Consider the following 7,794-nt stretch of genomic DNA (forward strand, 5'->3'; position numbering starts at 1 on the left):
ATTTCTCCGAGTTCTTTTCTTCCTTTCTCTACAAATGAGAACCTCCCCCGCTCACGCCCATCGCGTTTCCATCATGCCGCCCCGCATACGTTAAATACGATTTTGTGCGCATGGCATGTCGGGTGCGATCATACCAGCACCGGATCCCATCAGAACCCCGCAGTTAAGCGTGCTTGGGCGAGAGTAGTACTAAGTTGGGTGACCACTTGGGAAGTCCTCGTGTTGCACCCCTTTTTTTCTTTCAATTTCTCCCAGTTCTTTTCTTCCTTTCTCTACAAATGAGAACCTCCCCCGCTCACGCCCATCGCGTTTCGATCATGCCGCCGCGCATGCGTTAAATCCGATTTTGTGCGCATGGCATGTCGGGTGCGATCATACCAGCACTAATGCACCGGATCCCATCAGAACTCCGCAGTTAAGCGTGCTTGGGCGAGAGTAGTACTAAGTTTGGTGACCACTTGGGAAGTCCTCGTGTTGCACCCCTTTTTTTTCTTTCAATTTCTCCCAGTCCTTTTTTTTCTTTCAATTTCTCCCAGTCCTTTTTTTTCTTTCAATTTCTCCCAGTCCTTTTTTTTCCCCGCATGCGTTAAATNNGGGCGAGAGTAGTACTAAGTTGGGTGACTTTTTTCTTTCAATTTCTCCCAGTCCTTTTTTTTTCTTTCAATTTCTCCCAGTTCTTTTCTTCCTTTCTCTACAAATGAGAACCTCCCCCGCTCACGCCCATCGCGTTTCGATCATGCCGCCCAGCATGCGTTAAATCCGATTTTGTGCGCAGGGCATGTCAGGTGCGATCATACCAGCACTAATGCACCGGATCCCATCAGAACTCTGCAGTCAAGCGTGCTTGGGCGAGAGTAGTACTAAGTTGGTTGACCACTTGGGAAGTCCTCGTGTTGCACCCCTTTTTTTCTTTCAATTTCTCCCGTACTAAGTTGGTTGACCACTTGGGAAGTCCTCGTGTTGCACCCCTTTTTTTCTTTCAATTTCTCCCCGTTCTTTTCTTCCTTTCTCTACAAATGAGAACCTCCCCCGCTCACGCCCATCGCGTTTCGATCATGCCGCCCCGCATGCGTTAAATCCGATTTTGTGCGCATGGCATGTCGGGTGCGATCATACCAGCACTAATGCACCGGATCCCATCAGAACTCTGCAGTTAAGCGTGCTTGGGCGAGAGTAGTACTAAGTTGGGTGACCACTTGGGAAGTCCTCGTGTTGCACCCCTTTTTTTCTTTCAATTTCTCCCAGTTCTTTTCTTCCTTTCTCTACAAATGAGAACCTCCCCCGCTCACGCCCATCGCGTTTCGATCATGCCGCCCCGCATGCGTTAAATCCGATTTTGTGCGCATGGCATGTCGGGTGCGATCATACCAGCACTAATGCACCGGATCCCATCAGAACTCCGCAGTCAAGCGTGCTTGGGCGAGAGTAGTACTAAGTTGGGTAACCACTTGGGAAGTCCTCGTGTTGCACCCCTTTTTTTCTTTCAATTTCTCCCAGTTCTTTTCTTCCTTTCTCTACAAATGGGAACCTCCCCCGCTCACGCCCATCGCGTTTCGATCATGCCGCCCCGCATGCGTTAAATCAGATTTTGTGCGCATGGCATTGGGTGCGATCATACCAGCACTGATGCACCGGATCCCATCAGAACTCCGTAGCTAAGCGTGCTTGGGCGAGAGTAGTACTAAGTTGGGTGACCACTTGGGAAGTCCTCGTGTTGCACCCCTTTTTTTCTTTCAATTTCTCCGAGTTCTTTTCTTCCTTTCTCTACAAATGAGAACCTCCCCCGCTCACGCCCATCGCGTTTCGATCATGCCGCCCCGCATGTGTTAAATTCGATTTTGTGCGCATGGCATGTCGAGTGCGATCATACCAGCACTAATGCACCGGATCCCATCAGAACTCCGCAGTTAAGCGTGCTTGGGCGAGAGTAGTACTAAGTTGGGTAACCACTTGGGAAGTCCTCGTGTTGCACCCCTTTTTTTCTTTCAATTTCTCCGAGTTCTTTTCTTCCTTTCTCTACAAATGAGAACCTCCCCCGCTCACGCCCATCGCGTTTCGATCATGCCGCCCCGCATGCGTTAAATCCGATTTTGTGCGCATGGCATGTCGGGTGCGATCATACCAGCACTAATGCACCGGATCCCATCAGAACTCCGCAGTTAAGCGTGCTTGGGCGAGAGTAGTACTAAGTTGGGTGACCACTTGGGAAGTCCTCGTGTTGCACCCCTTTTTTTCTTTCAATTTCTCCCAGTTCTTTTCTTCCTTTCTCTACAAATGAGAACCTCCCCCGCTCACGCCCATCGCGTTTCGATCATGCCGCCCCGCATGCGTTAAATCCGATTTTGTGCGCATGGCATGTCGGGTGCGATCATACCAGCACTAATGCACCGGATCCCATCAGAACTCCGCAGTTAAGCGTGCTTGGGCGAGAGTAGTACTAAGTTGGGTGACCACTTGGGAAGTCCTCGTGTTGCACCCCTTTTTTTCTTTCAATTTCTCCCAGTTCTTTTCTTCCTTTCTCTACAAATGAGAACCTCCCCCGCTCACGCCCATCGCGTTTCGATCATGCCGCCCCGCATGCGTTAAATCCGATTTTGTGCGCATGGCATGTCGGGTGCGATCATACCAGCACTAATGCACCGGATCCCATCAGAACTCCGCAGTTAAGCGTGCTTGGGCGAGAGTAGTACTAAGTTGGGTGACCACTTGGGAAGTCCTCGTGTTGCACCCCTTTTTTTCTTTCAATTTCTCCCAGTTCTTTTCTTCCTTTCTCTACAAATGAGAACCTCCCCCGCTCACGCCCATCGCGTTTCGATCATGCCGCCCCGCATGCGTTAAATCCGATTTTGTGCGCATGGCATGTCGGGTGCGATCATACCAGCACTAATGCACCGGATCCCATCAGAACTCCGCAGTTAAGCGTGCTTGGGCGAGAGTAGTACTAAGTTGGGTGACCACTTGGGAAGTCCTCGTGTTGCACCCCTTTTTTTCTTTCAATTTCTCCCAGTTCTTTTCTTCCTTTCTCTACAAATGAGAACCTCCCCCGCTCACGCCCATCGCGTTTCGATCATGCCGCCCCGCATGCGTTAAATCCGATTTTGTGCGCATGGCATGTCGGGTGCGATCATACCAGCACTAATGCACCGGATCCCATCAGAACTCCGCAGTTAAGCGTGCTTGGGCGAGAGTAGTACTAAGTTGGGTGACCACTTGGGAAGTCCTCGTGTTGCACCCCTTTTTTTCTTTCAATTTCTCCCAGTTCTTTTCTTCCTTTCTCTACAAATGAGAACCTCCCCCGCTCACGCCCATCGCGTTTCGATCATGCCGCCCCGCATGCGTTAAATCCGATTTTGTGCGCATGGCATGTCGGGTGCGATCATACCAGCACTAATGCACCGGATCCCATCAGAATTTCGCGGTTAAGCGTGTGGCCACTTGGGACGGTAAGCTAATATATGGATAAAGCAATTCTTATAGTAGCAAGCTAGCCCCTTATCTGCGTGGAGGAAAAATGGGACTATTCTGAGGGGCTGGGCTGGAGTGGACAGTACTCCTTGGCCTTTTACTAGTTAGTCCCCCCGGTAAAGCCCTTGCGTGGAGGAAAAATGGGACTATTCTGAGGGGCTGGGCTGGAGTGGACAGTACTCCTTGGCCTTTTACTAGTTAGTCCCCCCGGTAAAGCCCCCACCCCTGACGACCTATTCTATACCAGCTTCTTCTATAGATGAGATAACTGGAGCAGATTTAATAGCAAGGGATATTGACCCAGCAGCTTGTTGCGCAAAAGAATATGTTTCAAAACAAAGAAGCTCCATTCTTCGTTAGAGTGGTTCTTCGACTGTTCACCTACTAAATAAATGATCATCTTCTTCATCGCTACGCTACGGGGGAGCATTGTCCGAGTGAATAAGCAGGGCAAAGCTTGATTTTCGAGGCTGGGCTGACATCACATACACAAGTGCTCTCTAAACCGTGCAATAAGGGCAGGCAGATCGGATCGAAGGGTTGTCCATTGGGATTGGGCATGGACAATCATGACAAGTTAATTGTAAAATAACATAAAAATAAAATAATAAACAATCAAACAAATAAGGGACTATTATATTTTTTAGTAGAATTGCACATGCCAAATGAATTAAAAAAAAAAGAAAGAAAGAATTTTGACTAAATTCACTTCCTAACTAGTTATCAACACAATATTAAGAAGTAAAATTCTATATTGTTTTTTTTAAGATCTAAATATGATCTTTAGGAATAAAATGAGAACAAAGTCAAAAGGCTAAGGAGGGTGGAAATGACAATCAACAAATAAATGGAAAGATTGAAAAATATATAAATAATTAATCAATTCTAGGCATGAACTAAATGACCTTAATTAAAGTAAATTAAAAGTCTTAAAATACATTAATGAAATACAATAACTCTAAATTGTAATCCACCCAAAATTCAAAACATGAAACTTCATTTCTCTTCAATGTGGCATGAACTGAAATATCTTTTGATAATTTCAACAATATTTTCTTCAAATCTTCATTGAAGCATATTGTATGATTGATGTCTCTTGGTTCATATCACAAAGCAACTACCTTTTGTTTTGTTGATTGCTAGTAGATCGCACTGCCTGAGAGGAAGTAAATCACCCCACTGGTGCTCTTACGATCATCAACGTCACCGGTCATGTCACTATCGCTGTAGCCAACAAGCTCAAGCTTCTCCTTTCCTCTCCTGGTGCAGTATCTCACACCCCAGCCTCTGGTTCCAGCCACATAGTGCAGGATGCGCTTGACAACCACAAGAGGCTCCTCCCTAGGTTCTTCCATGAATCTACTTACGTATCCAACTAAGTAAGCAAGGCCAGGACGTGTGTTTATCAGATAGCGCAGGCTTTTGACAATGTTGCGGTAATTGGTGGCATTAATTGCCGTCATAGTGCCGGCCTTCCTTAGTTGGAGTCGGGCCCTCCATTGGAGTCTTTATAGGGTTACTGTCCACAAGCCCAGTTGTGTCCAACAGCTTCTTCGCATATGCACTTTAGCAGATGGTGATGCCGGTAGTACCCTGTTGCACTTCGATGTCGAGGTAGTAGCTGAGCATGCCAAGATCGCTCATCTTGAAGTTCTTTGACATCTCCCTCTTGAATCTTCCGAGGACTTCCATGTCGCCTCCAGTGATTATGAGGTCATCGACGTACACTGATAAGATAAGGAACCACTACAAGAGGAGTAAGATTCGGATTACCTTGTTGATCGAATATCTCAAGGCAAGAACATTGTTTGAAATTCAAATCACTCCACAAGCAAAATCGATCATGTCTAGCTTGAATGATTCTTGTTGATCAAATATCTCAAGGCAAGAACACTTGCTTGAGATTCGAATCACTCCACAAGCAAGATTAATCATGTCGAGCTTGAATGATTCTACATGCAACCTAAACTACATAGAATTGCAAAGAAACTTAGCCATTGGCTAAAGAAGAGGACAAATGCTTCTTTTTCTATATTTTCCAAGTCTCTTACCAATACAATATACATGGCTTTATATAGCCTAAAAAATGAAACTATTAAAGGCACTCCAAGAGTTGTAACCTTCATACTTTATGGCCATAATTAGCCATTATGTAAATGTAACCTAAAGTAAATAAAATGTCTTAAAATACAATAACTCTAAATTGTAACCCACCCAAAATTTATAACAATCAAACTTCATTCTTCTTCAATGTGGCATGAATTAAAACATCTTTTGATAATTTTGACAACCTTTTCTTCACATCTTCATTGAAGTATATTGTATGATTGATGTTTTTTGGTTTATATCATACACTCTCACGATTAGTCGCTACTCGTCGTGGCCGGGCGTGTACATGTCATGCTCAGAGGCACAGCGCTTGAACTTTAGCGATAATAGGGTACTGTCGAGCTTCGTGTTTCAGGCTCGTGGTGCATGCCGAAGCCCATAGAGTGCCTTGTGCAGGCACAATACCTTGTCAGGGTTGTCATTGTCCAGGAAGTTCGGTGGTTGTTGAACATAGTCAGTCTCCTTCAGCTCTCCGTTTAGGAACGCGGGTTTCACGTCGATGAGGTGGACTTCTCAGGAATGATGTGCCGCGATTGCCAGCAATAGGTGGGTAGATTCCAGCTTTGTCACTGGTGCGAATACCTCCTCAAAATCCACTCCTTGCTTCTAGACGTAGCCCTTCACCACTAGACTGACCTTGAGTTTCACAACTTCTCCCTTTTCGTTCGCATCAGTCTGAAGACCCATTTGAGCCCTATGACTTGGTGTCCCAGTGACATATCCTCTAGACTTTATGTCTGGTTCTCGGTGATAAATTTCATCTCCTTCTGCATTGCCTTCAGCTGGCACGGGTTCCTTTCTGCTTCAGCGAAGGTGTTCGGTTCATCTGCGTTGATGACATGCAGTTCGGCCACCTCTTGTTCCAGTTTGCGTGCTGCTAGTCTAGGGGGTTCACCTCCTCCCACTAGGTCGTCCATCCTCCAGTACCTGGCTACCAGATCTTCTTTGTGATCGACATCCAGCGTCGAATCCACAGTCCGTGGTGTTGCAAATTCCACTGGTTCAAGGTGTGCAACTGCTGGCGGCTGTGACGGTTCCTGATGCTGTGCTCCTCCTTCTTCTGGCTCGATGACGAGGTACTCCACCGTGAATTGATTTGGGTTGTGGGCTGTCTCGATCACGTCGTTCCACTGCCTGAAGGTGCTTTCGTCGAAGATGACATCACGAGACACGTGGGCTCACCCCCCGCAGGATCATAGAGTCTGTACGCCTTGCTCCCAGGTTTGTAGCCGATGAAGACGACCTTCAACCCCTTTGGATCGAGCTTGACAAGGTTGGAACGCGCTACCTTCATGTATGCGACACATCCGAACACTCGAAAATGATGTACCACTGGCTTTCTATTGTACCAGGCCTCATGTGGCATCTTCCCGTCTAGGCTTCACATTAGCGACCGATTGAGAAGATAGACAGTCGTCATTACCGCCTCTCCCCAGAATCTTTCAGGCATCCCAGCCGTCATCAGCAAAGATCTTGTTGTTTTGCTAGAGGGAGTAGGGCATTGTTAGTCGCTGCTGCATGCCGAGCTCGTCGCAGTAGTTACTGAAGCTCGCTGAGGTGAATTCTCTACCTCAGTCCGTGCGTAGCATTCACATCTTCTTCCCACATTCGGCCTCCGCTAACGCTCGAATGCGCTTAATCGCCTATGTCGCCCCACTTTTCACTTACAGGAGGATCAGCCATATGAAGCGGCTTCTGTCATCGACTAGCAGGAGGAAGAGGGTCTTGCTGCCTAGGGCCGCCGACTTGATGGGCCTGCAAATATCGCCGTGCACAAGCTCCAACAACTCACCAGCACAGTAGGATGTCCGAGATGGCTTTATATAGCCTCAAAATGGAACTATTAAAGGCATTCCAAGAGTTGTAATATTCATACTTAATGAGCATAATTAACCATTGTGTAATTGTAACCTATAGTAAATAAAAAGTCTTAAAATACATAAATGAAATACAATAACTCTAAATTGTAATCTACTCAAAATTTATAACATAAAACTTCATTATTCTTCAATGTGGCATGAATTGAAATATCTTTTGATAATTTCAACAATATTTTCTTCACATCTTCATTGAAGCATCTTGGATGATTGATGTCTCTTGGTTCATATTACTCGGTCATATGGTTTGTTGCCCCTGTGTCGAGGACCCATCGTCGGTGCTCTTGGTGATGCTGTTGCCCCTGTGTTGAGGACCCGAGAGTGGTTATGCTGTTGGTGAGCC

The 7,794-nt window shown here is 46.4% G+C and overlaps 11 non-coding genes and 1 pseudogene across 11 annotated transcripts; all 12 read left to right on the forward strand.

The window, feature by feature from the left end:
• The first annotated feature begins 120 nt into the window (after window positions 1-120).
• LOC111485878 lies at window positions 121-231 on the forward strand (annotated as a pseudogene).
• Window positions 232-364: 133 nt separating this feature from the next.
• LOC111485859 lies at window positions 365-483 on the forward strand. Its single transcript, XR_002718754.1, has one exon. It is a non-coding gene; the product is annotated as a 5S ribosomal RNA (ribosomal RNA).
• A 300-nt stretch (window positions 484-783) lies between these two features.
• LOC111485860 lies at window positions 784-902 on the forward strand. Its single transcript, XR_002718755.1, has one exon. It is a non-coding gene; the product is annotated as a 5S ribosomal RNA (ribosomal RNA).
• A 200-nt stretch (window positions 903-1,102) lies between these two features.
• LOC111485850 lies at window positions 1,103-1,221 on the forward strand. The gene has a single exon (XR_002718746.1). It is a non-coding gene; the product is annotated as a 5S ribosomal RNA (ribosomal RNA).
• Window positions 1,222-1,354: 133 nt separating this feature from the next.
• On the forward strand, window positions 1,355-1,473 carry LOC111485853. The gene has a single exon (XR_002718749.1). It is a non-coding gene; the product is annotated as a 5S ribosomal RNA (ribosomal RNA).
• A 131-nt stretch (window positions 1,474-1,604) lies between these two features.
• LOC111485849 lies at window positions 1,605-1,723 on the forward strand. Its single transcript, XR_002718745.1, has one exon. It is a non-coding gene; the product is annotated as a 5S ribosomal RNA (ribosomal RNA).
• A 133-nt stretch (window positions 1,724-1,856) lies between these two features.
• LOC111485855 lies at window positions 1,857-1,975 on the forward strand. The gene has a single exon (XR_002718750.1). It is a non-coding gene; the product is annotated as a 5S ribosomal RNA (ribosomal RNA).
• Window positions 1,976-2,108: 133 nt separating this feature from the next.
• On the forward strand, window positions 2,109-2,227 carry LOC111485833. Its single transcript, XR_002718730.1, has one exon. It is a non-coding gene; the product is annotated as a 5S ribosomal RNA (ribosomal RNA).
• Window positions 2,228-2,360: 133 nt separating this feature from the next.
• On the forward strand, window positions 2,361-2,479 carry LOC111485857. The gene has a single exon (XR_002718752.1). It is a non-coding gene; the product is annotated as a 5S ribosomal RNA (ribosomal RNA).
• A 133-nt stretch (window positions 2,480-2,612) lies between these two features.
• Window positions 2,613-2,731, forward strand: LOC111485868. Its single transcript, XR_002718763.1, has one exon. It is a non-coding gene; the product is annotated as a 5S ribosomal RNA (ribosomal RNA).
• A 133-nt stretch (window positions 2,732-2,864) lies between these two features.
• Window positions 2,865-2,983, forward strand: LOC111485880. The gene has a single exon (XR_002718771.1). It is a non-coding gene; the product is annotated as a 5S ribosomal RNA (ribosomal RNA).
• Window positions 2,984-3,116: 133 nt separating this feature from the next.
• On the forward strand, window positions 3,117-3,235 carry LOC111485891. Its single transcript, XR_002718775.1, has one exon. It is a non-coding gene; the product is annotated as a 5S ribosomal RNA (ribosomal RNA).
• Window positions 3,236-7,794: the final 4,559 nt, after the last annotated feature.

The sequence above is a fragment of the Cucurbita maxima genome, unplaced genomic scaffold (assembly GCF_002738345.1).
Source record: "Cucurbita maxima cultivar Rimu unplaced genomic scaffold, Cmax_1.0 Cma_Scf00010, whole genome shotgun sequence".
In the NCBI taxonomy this organism is placed as follows: Eukaryota; Viridiplantae; Streptophyta; class Magnoliopsida; order Cucurbitales; family Cucurbitaceae; genus Cucurbita; species Cucurbita maxima.